This window comes from Pristis pectinata, chromosome 30, assembly GCF_009764475.1.
Source record: "Pristis pectinata isolate sPriPec2 chromosome 30, sPriPec2.1.pri, whole genome shotgun sequence".
NCBI classification, from domain to species: domain Eukaryota; kingdom Metazoa; phylum Chordata; class Chondrichthyes; order Rhinopristiformes; family Pristidae; genus Pristis; species Pristis pectinata.
In genome coordinates this window covers 6,529,004-6,539,201 of record NC_067434.1, presented here as the reverse complement: position 1 = coordinate 6,539,201, position 10,198 = coordinate 6,529,004, and the positions used below count along the sequence as shown (strand labels likewise).

The following is a 10,198-nucleotide window of genomic DNA, read 5'->3' as shown; positions in this document are numbered from 1 at the left end:
ATCATCTGGATTTCATTTGAACTTGAGGAAGGGTCTTGACCCAAAATGTTGACCGTCCATTTCCCTCCACAGATGCTGCCTGACCTGCCGAATTCCCCCAGCAGTTTGTCTTTTGTTCTGGACTCCAACATCTGCAGCCTGTTGTATCTTCAGTATTAGATTTGTTCCTTTTCGTTATATCTTTTAGCGACTAGAATTTAAAGGTATGAGCCCTGTTTAAATAATAACAAAATTGGTAGTGTGGTTGAGTGAAAAAACAAGTTCTAAGCTCTGGGATGATATCAGTGCACTAGTTAGGTGGTCACAAAAGTGGTCAATGGAATTCAATCCACAGCAGTGTGAATTAATGCAATTGAGGAGGACAAAGTGAGGGAAGTCAGGATGAATGGTAGGATGCTAAGAAGTGTAAGGTTTTGGAATATCTGTACACAGAGCCTGGGTAGCTCAGTTGGTAGAGCATCAGACTTTTAATCTGAGGGTCCAGGGTTCAAGTCCCTGTTCAGGTGCTAACTTTACATCACAAGCTTTACACCTGCATTCAATACCAGAACTTTTGCTGATCTTGTACAAGAATTCTAGGGCGGCACAGTAGTGTAGCGGTCGGCTTAATATTATTACAGCACCAGCGACCCGGGTTCAATTCCCGCCGCTGTCTGTAAGGAGTTTGTACGTTCTCCCCGTGTCTGCGTGGGTTTCCTCCGGGTGCTCCGGTTTCTTCCCATATTCCAAAAGACGTACAGGTTAGGAGCTGTGGGCGTGCTATGTTGGCGCTGGAAGAGTGGCGACATTTGCAGGCTGCCCCCAGCACATTCTCAGTATACAGCACTGAAACAGGCCCTTCAGCCCAACTTGTCCATGCTAACCAAGGTGCCTATCTACATTAATCCCTGTCCCTGTCCATTATCCATGTATCTGTCCAACTGACTTTTAAATGTTGTAGTTGTATCCACCTCTACAACTTCCTCTGGCAGCTCGTTCCATTTTCCTACCACCCTCTGTATGAAAAACTGCTCCTTAGATCCCCTTTAAACCTTTCCCCTCTCACCTTAAACATGCACCCCCTAGTTTTAGACTCCCGTACCCTAGGAAAAACAATGTGACCATCTACCTTATGTATGCCCCTCAAGATTTTATAAACCTCTATATGGTCACTCCTCAGTCTCCTTCCCTCCAGGAAAATGTTGAGATTGGTAGCAGTATTGGAATATTATTGTCACTTGTACCGAGGTACAATGAAAAATTTGTCTTGTACACTGTTTGTACAGATCAATTCATTACACAGTGCATTGAGGTAGTACAGGGTAAAACAAAAGCAGAATACAGAGTAAAGTGTCACAGCTACAGAGGAAATGCAGCGCAGGTAGACAACAAGGTGCAAGGTCACAACAAGGTAGATCGTGAGGTTAAGAGTCCATCTCATCGTATAAGGGAACCGTTCAATAGTCATCACAATGGGATAGAAGCTGTCCTTGAGCCTGGTGGTATGTGCCCTCAGGCTCCTGTATCTTCTGCCTGATGGGAGAGGGGAGAAGAGAGAATGACCTGGGTGGGTGGGGTCTTTGATTATGTTGGCGGCTTCACCAAGGCAGTGAGAGGTATAGACAGAGTCCATGGAGGGGAGGCTGGTTTCCCTGAAGTGCTGGGCTGTGTCCACAACTCACTGCAGTTTCTTGCGGTCTTGGGCAGAGCAGTTGCCAGACCAAGCCATGATGCATCCAGATAAGATGCTTTCTATGGTGCATCGATAAAAGTTGGTGAGTGCCAACCTATCCAATCTTTCCTTATGACTCAAGATCTCCAGCCCTGGTGATGTTGCTGTGAAATAAATTGTAACTTTTGTTTATAAAATTAGGAGTGTTCAGGTCAAACTCAACCAATTTGTGAGGATGTATGGAAGGATTGATCCCTTGAAGGATTGAACACACTCCACTGGGTGAAAGCCACACTGAGTTATGTTTGACGTCAATTAGAGCTAAAGAGCACTGTGCATATAAATCGGTAAATTGGTTTATTATTGTCACGTGTACCAAGGTACAATGAAAAACTTTGTTTTGCATGCCATCCATACAGATCATTTCATTACAAGTGCATTCAGGTAGTACAAGGGGAAACAATAACAGAATGCAGAATAAAGTGTGACAATTATCAGCAATATTTAAAGATAAAGAATAGATTGCAAGGAAGCTGTCACAGAGATGATCACTTATACACAAGGGGATTTGATTGATCGCCAGAGTGAGTTGCACTCAGAGTGTGTGTATGTGAGCTGAGTTACAGAGAAAGGTTGAAGCTGGGTAATGGTGTTAGAGCATGGAGATCATGGTAGTGCACAGTATTGTGCAGCTTTTCTTATAACCTTTGGCAGTTTCAATGTTCTATTACTCGCATGTTCCTATATTTATATATTTTTTTTGTGACACTTGGTCAGTCTTAACAAAGTTTTAAACGAGTTCTGGGCTGTGCAGTTCTGTGAGCTGTGACTACTTTTACCCTGCCGGGACAGGTTGAGGCAGATCCCAGGGGACAGGGGAGGGAGATAGCTGCTCACACACACCAGCAAGTCAGTGGTTGCACTTACATAACACCTCTTGCCCTCAGTTCACATGATCAAGGGTTTGTATCTTCCAGTGGCATAAAATGGGTGGTGAAGCTGGCTGACTACTTCACATCCACACCCAGAGAGGGTTAATATTAAAGCAAGAAACAACATGAAAACAAGGGTATCGTAATAAGTTTCATTGCAATAGCTCAATGTTCCCCGTGTTGTGTTGGTCTGAGAAGGACACCAGCCAGCCTGACTGCAGGCTGCCCCCAGGTAATGAATGGGTTCCATTTTCACAGACGTCCTTAAGTCAGTTTTTACGTAAAGACAGAAAATACACAAAAATCACTTGATACAGGAAACACACCTCCACTGTGTTGTAATGAGTAGCATCAAAACCACATCAGACTGATAAGAAAGGACAATTACTAAAAGTGGAGAGAGAGAGGACACCAGTTCTGCCATTTGTAGGAATGAACATATGTATGTACGTTAGACTTTTCCATTTAAAAATATTATGGGCGCTCGTTCGCATGTAAGATAAGATAAGATATTTATTTATTAGTCACATGTACATCAAAACACACAGTGAAATACATCTTTTTGTGTTACTGAGAATATGCTGGGGGCAGCCCGCAAGTGTCGCCACTCTTCTGATGCCAACGTGCCCACAGCTCCTAACCCGTATGTCTTTGGAATGTGGGAGGAAACCAGAGCACCTGGAGGAAACCCATGCAGACACGGGGAGAATGCACGAACTCCTTACAGACAGTGGCCTTAATTGAACCTGGGTCGCTGGCGCTGTAATAGCCTTACGTGCTAACCACTACATGCATGTACAGGTATCTGTAAGTCAGGCGTCTGTAATCCTGTGGCAGTCTATACAGCAACAACATATTACATTGTAAAATGCTCCTGTCTATTCAGAACAACAAAGTCTCCAGTAATGTGGGTCGTGCTTAGAGAGATTAATGTTGCTGATGGATAATCACATCTCACTTATTTGCTTGGTTTTTACTGTTTGCAGAAATAGTTTCTGGTTAGACTTCCTCCCATCCTTTCCCGCACTGACCCCCACTCACGTCACCCTCCATGGATGAATTGTGTTGGTGTTACTTGGCTGGATGCTGGGAAACTTGCAACGTGATGTAAACAGCCATTGACTACAGTGGCCAAGGTCAGGCCAATTATATCCACTTCCCTTTCAATTTAGAATCATTTTATTCTCTCGGCTCCAACATGTTAATGCCGTGTAATGGATTTCAGTGCCTGAAATCAGAGACACATGGTGGTCTGGGCATCCATCAACACTCAGTGATGTCACAGAGTCATAGCGTCATAGGTATACACCATAGGCCCTTCGGTCCAACTTGCCCACGCTGACAAAGTTGTCTACCTGAGGAGTCCCATTTGGTTACATTTAGACAATAGACAATAGACAATAGGAGCAGAAGTAGACCATTCGGCCCTTCGAGTCTGCACTGCCATTTTGAGATCATGGCTGATTCTCAACAGTCAATATCCTGTTCCTGCCTTGTCCCCATATCCCTTGATTCCCCTATCTATAAGAAACCTATCTAGCTCCTTCTTGAAAGTGCCCAGAGAATTGGCCTCCACTGACCTCTGAGGCAGTGCATTCCACAAATTCACAACCCTCTGGAGAAGCGAAGGTTTTTCCTCACCTCTGTTCTAAATGGCCTAGCCCTTATTCTTAAATCATGCCCCTGGTCCTGGACTTCCCCAACATCTGGACATATTCCTGTCTCTATCTTGTCCAATCCCTTAATAATCCTGTATGTTTCAATCAGATCCCTCTCCATCTTCTCAATTCCAGCGTGTACAATCCCAGTCTCTCCAACCTCTCAGCATAAGACAGTCCCGACATCCCCGGAATTAACCTCGTAAACCTACACTGCACGCACTCTATAGCCAGGATATCCTTCCTTAACCCTGGAGACCAAAACTGTACAAAATACTCCAGGAGTGGTCTCACCAGGGCCCTGTACAAATGCAAAAGAATCTCTTTGCTTTTGTACTCAATTCCCTTGTAATACAGCCAACATTCCATTAGCCTTCATCACTGGCTGCTGCACTTGCTCATTCACTTTCAGTGACTGATGAACAAGGACTCCTAGATCCCTTTGTATTTCCCCCTTAACCTAACTCCACACCATTCAGATAATAATCCGCCTTCCTGTTCCTGCTCCCAAAGTGGAGAACCTCACACTTATCCACATTAAACTTCATCTGCCAAGTATCTGCCCACTTACCCAACCTATCCAAATCACCTTGAATTCTCCTAACTTCCTCTACACATGTCGCACTGCCACTCAACTTTGTATCATCAGCAAACTTGCTAATGTTATTCACAATGCCTTCATCTAAATCATCAACATAGATCGTAAACAGCTGTGGTCCCAGCACCGAGCCCTGTGGCACCCCACTAGTGACGGCCTGCCATTCTGAGAAACATCCATTCACCCCTACCCTTTGTTTCCTATCCGCCAACCAGTTTTCTATCCATGTTAATACCCGCCCCCAAATTCCATGAGCCCTAATTTTACCCACCAATCTCCTGTGCGGCACTTCATCAAATGCCTTCTGAAGGTCGAGGTATACAACATCCACTGAATCTCCCTCGTCTATTTTCCTGGTTACATCCTCAAAAAACTCCAGTAGATTAGTCAAGCATGATTTACCCTTGGCAAATCCATGTTGACTCGACCCAATCCTATCATTGCTATCCAAATATGCCGCTATTTCATCCTTAATAATGGACTCTAGCATCTTCCCCACCACAGATGTTAGGCTAACTGGACGATAGTTCCCCGTTTTCTCCCTCCCTCCTTTCTTAAAAAGTGGGATAACATTAGCCATTCTCCAATCCTCAGGAACTGACCCCGAATCTAAGGAACATCGGAAAATGATCACCAATGCATCCACAATTTCTAGAGCCACCTCCTTTAGTACCCTGGGATGCAGACCATCTGGACCTGGGGATTTGTCAGTCTTCAGCCCCATTAGTCTACCCATCACCATTTCTTTCCTAATGTCAATCCACTTCAGTTCCTCTGTCACCCTCTGCCTTTTGTCCATCCTTACCTCTGGGAGATTTCTTACGTCTTCCCCCGTGAAGTCAGATCCAAAGTACTTATTAAATTCGACTGCCGTCTCCCTGTTTCCCGTAATAATTTCACCCGATTAGGTCTTCAAGGGCCCAACATTGTTCCTAACTAACTTCTTTCCCTTCACATACCTAAAAACGCTTTTGCTATCCTCCTTAATATTCCTGGCTAGCTTGCCTTCGTACCTCATTTTCTCTTCCCAAATTACCTTTTTAGTTAAATTCTGCTGCACCTTAAAAATTTCCCAATCTTCTATCTTCCCACTCAGCTTGGCTCTGCCATACTTCTTCCTTTTTAACACAATGCTATCTCTGACTTCCTTTGTCAGCCACGGTGGCCCCTTTCCCCTCTTTGAGTCTTTCCTTCTCTGGGGAATAAACTGATCCTGCACCTTGTGCATTATTCCCGAGAATACCTGCCATTGCTGTTCCATTGACAATTCTGCTAGGATGCCCGCCCAGTCAACTTTAGCCAGCTCCTCCCTCATGGCTCCATAGTCTCCTTTGCTCAACTGCAAAATTGACCCTTCTGATTTGCCCTTTTCCCTCTCCAATTGCAGATAAAAATTTATCATGTTATGGTCACTACCTCCCAATGGCTCCTTTACTTCGAGTTCTCTTATCAAATCCTGCTCATTACACAGCACTAAATCCAGAATAGCCCTCTCCCTGGTCGGCTCTCATACCAGCTGCTCCAAGAATGCATCCTGGAGGCACTCTATAAACTCCCTTTCCTGGGGTCCAGTACCAGCCTGATTTTCCCAGTCCACTTGCATATTGAAATCCCCCATAACTACTGTGACATTACCTTTGCCACATGCCAACATTAACTCACTATTCAGCTTGCACCCAATATCCATGCCACTGTTCGGAGGCCTGTAGATAACACCCATTAGGGTCTTTTTGCCCTTACAGTTCCTCAGTCCTATCCACACTGACTCTACTTCTCCTGATTCAATGTCCCCCCCTTGCAAGGGACTGAATCTCATTCCTTGGCCCATATTCCTTCAAATCTTTCCCATCCATCTATCTGCCTAAATGTCTTTTAACAGTAGTGCAGCGGTTAGCGTAACGCTACTACAGTGCCAGCGAGCCGGGTTCAATTCCGGCCGCTGTCTGTAAGGAGTTTGTACGTTCTCCCCGTGTCTGCGTGGGTTTCCTCCGGGTGCTCCGGTTTCCTCCCACATTCCAAAAGACGTACGGGTTAGGAAGTTGTGGGCGTGCTATGTTGCCGCTGGAAGTGTGGCGACACCTGCGGGCTGCCCCCAGAACACTCTATGCAAAAGATGCATTTCACTGTGTGTTTTGATGTACATGTGATGAATAAAGATATCTTGTCTCAACTTATCTTAATTGTACCTGTCTCTACCACTTCCTCTGGCAGCTCATTCCATATACCCACCATGTGAAAAAGTTGCTCCTCAGGTCCCTTTTAAATCTTTCCTCTCTCACCTTAAACTTATGTTCTCTAGTTTTAGACTCCCCTACTTTGGGAAAACAGACTGTGAACATTCACCTTATCTATGCCCCTCATGATTTTATATACCTCTATAAGGTCACCCCTCAGCCTCCTACGTGCCTGGGAGAGAACTCACAGCCTATCCAGCCTCTACTCAAGCCTTCCAATCCTGGTAACATCCTTGTGAATCTTTTCTGCACCTTTTCCAGCTTAATAACATCCTTCCTATAGCTGGGCCACCAGAACTGCACACAATACTCCAAGTGCAATCTCACCAACGTCTTGTGGAGATGTAACACGACATCCCAACTCTTGTACTCAGTGCCCTGACTGATGAAGGTAAACATGCCAAACGCCTTCTTGTCAGCTAACTAGTCAATGATCATTGGAAGCTCAGAACAGAAACCTAGCTAACATAGAAATGTAGAAACATAGGAAATGGGAGCAGAAGAAGGCCATTCAGCCCTTCAACACTGCTTTGCCAGTCGATATGATCATGGCTATCCCTCTATCTCAGTACCATACACCCATTCTCTCCACAGTCCCCTTGAACAGGATCGATCAAAGCTTTAGTGCATTGAAAAGAAACTATTATAATCAATGTCACAGTGATCTAGAGAATGTTGATCTAACCAATGTAGTGTCAGGGTAATCAAATTGATACCATGGTGTGGTTGCTTTGATTAAATCCAGAATTGCAGCCTGGGAACAATTTGCCAGAGAATACAGCAGGTCACTGGTGCACAGTCTGACAGCAGTGAAATACAGAAACCCTCACTGGGTGACTGAGGTTGCCCCTCACACCTGTCACCACATGGTGCAGGATGAAGCCACAATCCAGGCACATCAATCTTATCGCACATCCCGCACATACAAACTGAAAGGACATTGATCTTAGTTTTAACCTCACAAGCTGTGGTCACAGTTTGAAACACTTTGGGTGCCCTGAAGTTGCAGAAACTGCTGTACCGACCAAATACTTTCTCCAGGAAGGATAAGGAAGAACTGAACTCTGCCAGGATTATCTGTTTTGGAATCTGGCCTCAGACATTGATGGTTTTCACTTTCGGCAGTTTAGTGATTCTGCAAATAGAGTGTGAATTTCTAAACAGAAACTAAGCTGTGATTGGAGGAGTTAAACTCATTCCTGGCTCTGCTCTCCATCAGCAAGGGCCACAGTACAAACTCTAGCAGATCTATTTGCACAAGTCTTATTCTGGAATGGAGCCCTGAGACAAGGTCAAGCAGTCTTCCTCTGTGAACAAGTCTTCCTCAATGCCAATGGGTAGAGTTGATCATTTACACAACTAGAGCATCACTGAAAGTTAGGGAAACTAATGGCCCATCTTGTCCATGCCTCTGAAAAGGAACAACTGAGGCTAATCCCATTCCCCAACTTTTGGCACGTATCCCTGTAGGTGGCCACACATCCAGTGGACATCCAGGCATTCCACCTCTATCATTCTTTGAGACAATGAGTTACAGACCACCATCACCCTCGGTAAGATGTTCTTCGATCTACTCTAATCATCCCACTAATCACCTTAAATCTATGTCTGCTGGTAATTAACCTCTCTGCAATGGAAAACAGGTCCTCACTATCCATCCTATCTAGACTATTCATCGTTTTATAGTCCTCAATTAAATCTTCATTCGCAAGGAGAAAAACCTGGCTTATCCAAACTGTCATCATAACTCCGATTCTCCAGCCCTGGTAGCACATGTGCCAATCTGATAAAAGAAGCAAAGGTGGAAATTTCCATCCATCATCCACCTGCTACTGTCTCCCAAATCCACCCCCCCCCCCACCCCACCCCCAATCCTGGCACAACCTGCCCGTCATCTTTCACCCCTTTTCGGTCCACCAATCACCTCGGACTTCTGTTTGACCACTCCCCCACTCCTCCTTATACTGGCCATCTCCCCTCTTACACATCCCGCATGTACAGACCGAAAGGACATTGATCTTAGTTTTAACCTCACAAGCTGTGGCCACGGGTTGAAACATTTTGGGTGCCCTGAAGTTGCAGAAGCTACTGTACCGACCTAAATACTTTCTCCAAGAAGGATAAGGAGAATCTGATCCCCTCCTGATGGAGGGTTTCAACCTGAAACGTCGACAATTCCTTTTCTTCTCGACCCTCTGAGTTCCCTCAGCAGATTGTTTGCTGCTGGAGATTTACCATCTTTTTTCAGTCTTCTCTGGCTGCAGAAATGGTCCCAGAGGATTGGAGGGCTGCTAACTTATACAGTTGTTTAAAAAGGGAGGTGGGGATAAACCAAGTAATTTGGTTTAACTAAAGTGATAGGTAAATTATCAGAATTCATTCTAAGGGTCAGCACAAACCTCCTTTTAGAAAGACACAGGTTAAATCAGGGACAGTCCGTATGGATTTGTTAAGGGAAGCCCATGCCTGCCTTGATTGAATTTTTGAGGAGGTAGCAAGGAAGGTTGATGACGTAATGCTTTTGATGTGGTCTACATGAACGTCAGTAAGGCTTTTGATAAAGTTCCACATGGTACTATGGCCAAAAAAGTAAGAACCCCTGAGCTCTTAGGAGAGTAGCAAACTGAATCCAAAGTTGACTCAGTGGCAGGAAGCAAGGATGATGTTTGATGAGTGTTTTTTGACTGGAACATTGTTCCCAGTGAGATTCCACAGGGCTCACAATGTAGAGTCTGGACAAATATTATTGCAAACAAGTTCTTGGTCATCCAAACAACAGTTAATCATTGCTCCCTGCTGCTGATCCAACTTGTTATTTTCCAGTGATCTGCCCACAACCAAACTTGGTGATTACTCTGTCCACCCCTTACGCCTTTTTTAAATTGCTTACCAGTCTTCTAATTCTCTAATATTGTTGAGGAATCAAGGAACATTTATCGAGGAACTGATCTTGTCTGCATGGAACATGATGCTGAATTAAACTAATCTCTTCTGCCTGTACATGGTCGGTATCCCTCCATTCCCTGCCGATCGATGTGTCTGTCTAACAACCTCTGAAACACTACTATTGTATCTGCTTCCACCACCACCCCTGGGTGCTTGTTCCAGGCACCCACCACTCTGTA

The 10,198-nt window shown here is 44.8% G+C and overlaps 1 non-coding gene across 1 annotated transcript; it reads left to right on the top strand.

Moving 5' to 3' along the window:
- Positions 1 to 433: 433 nt before the first annotated feature.
- Positions 434 to 506, top strand: trnak-uuu (transfer RNA lysine (anticodon UUU)). The gene has a single exon. It is a non-coding gene; the product is annotated as a tRNA-Lys (tRNA).
- The last annotated feature ends 9,692 nt before the right edge of the window (positions 507 to 10,198 follow it).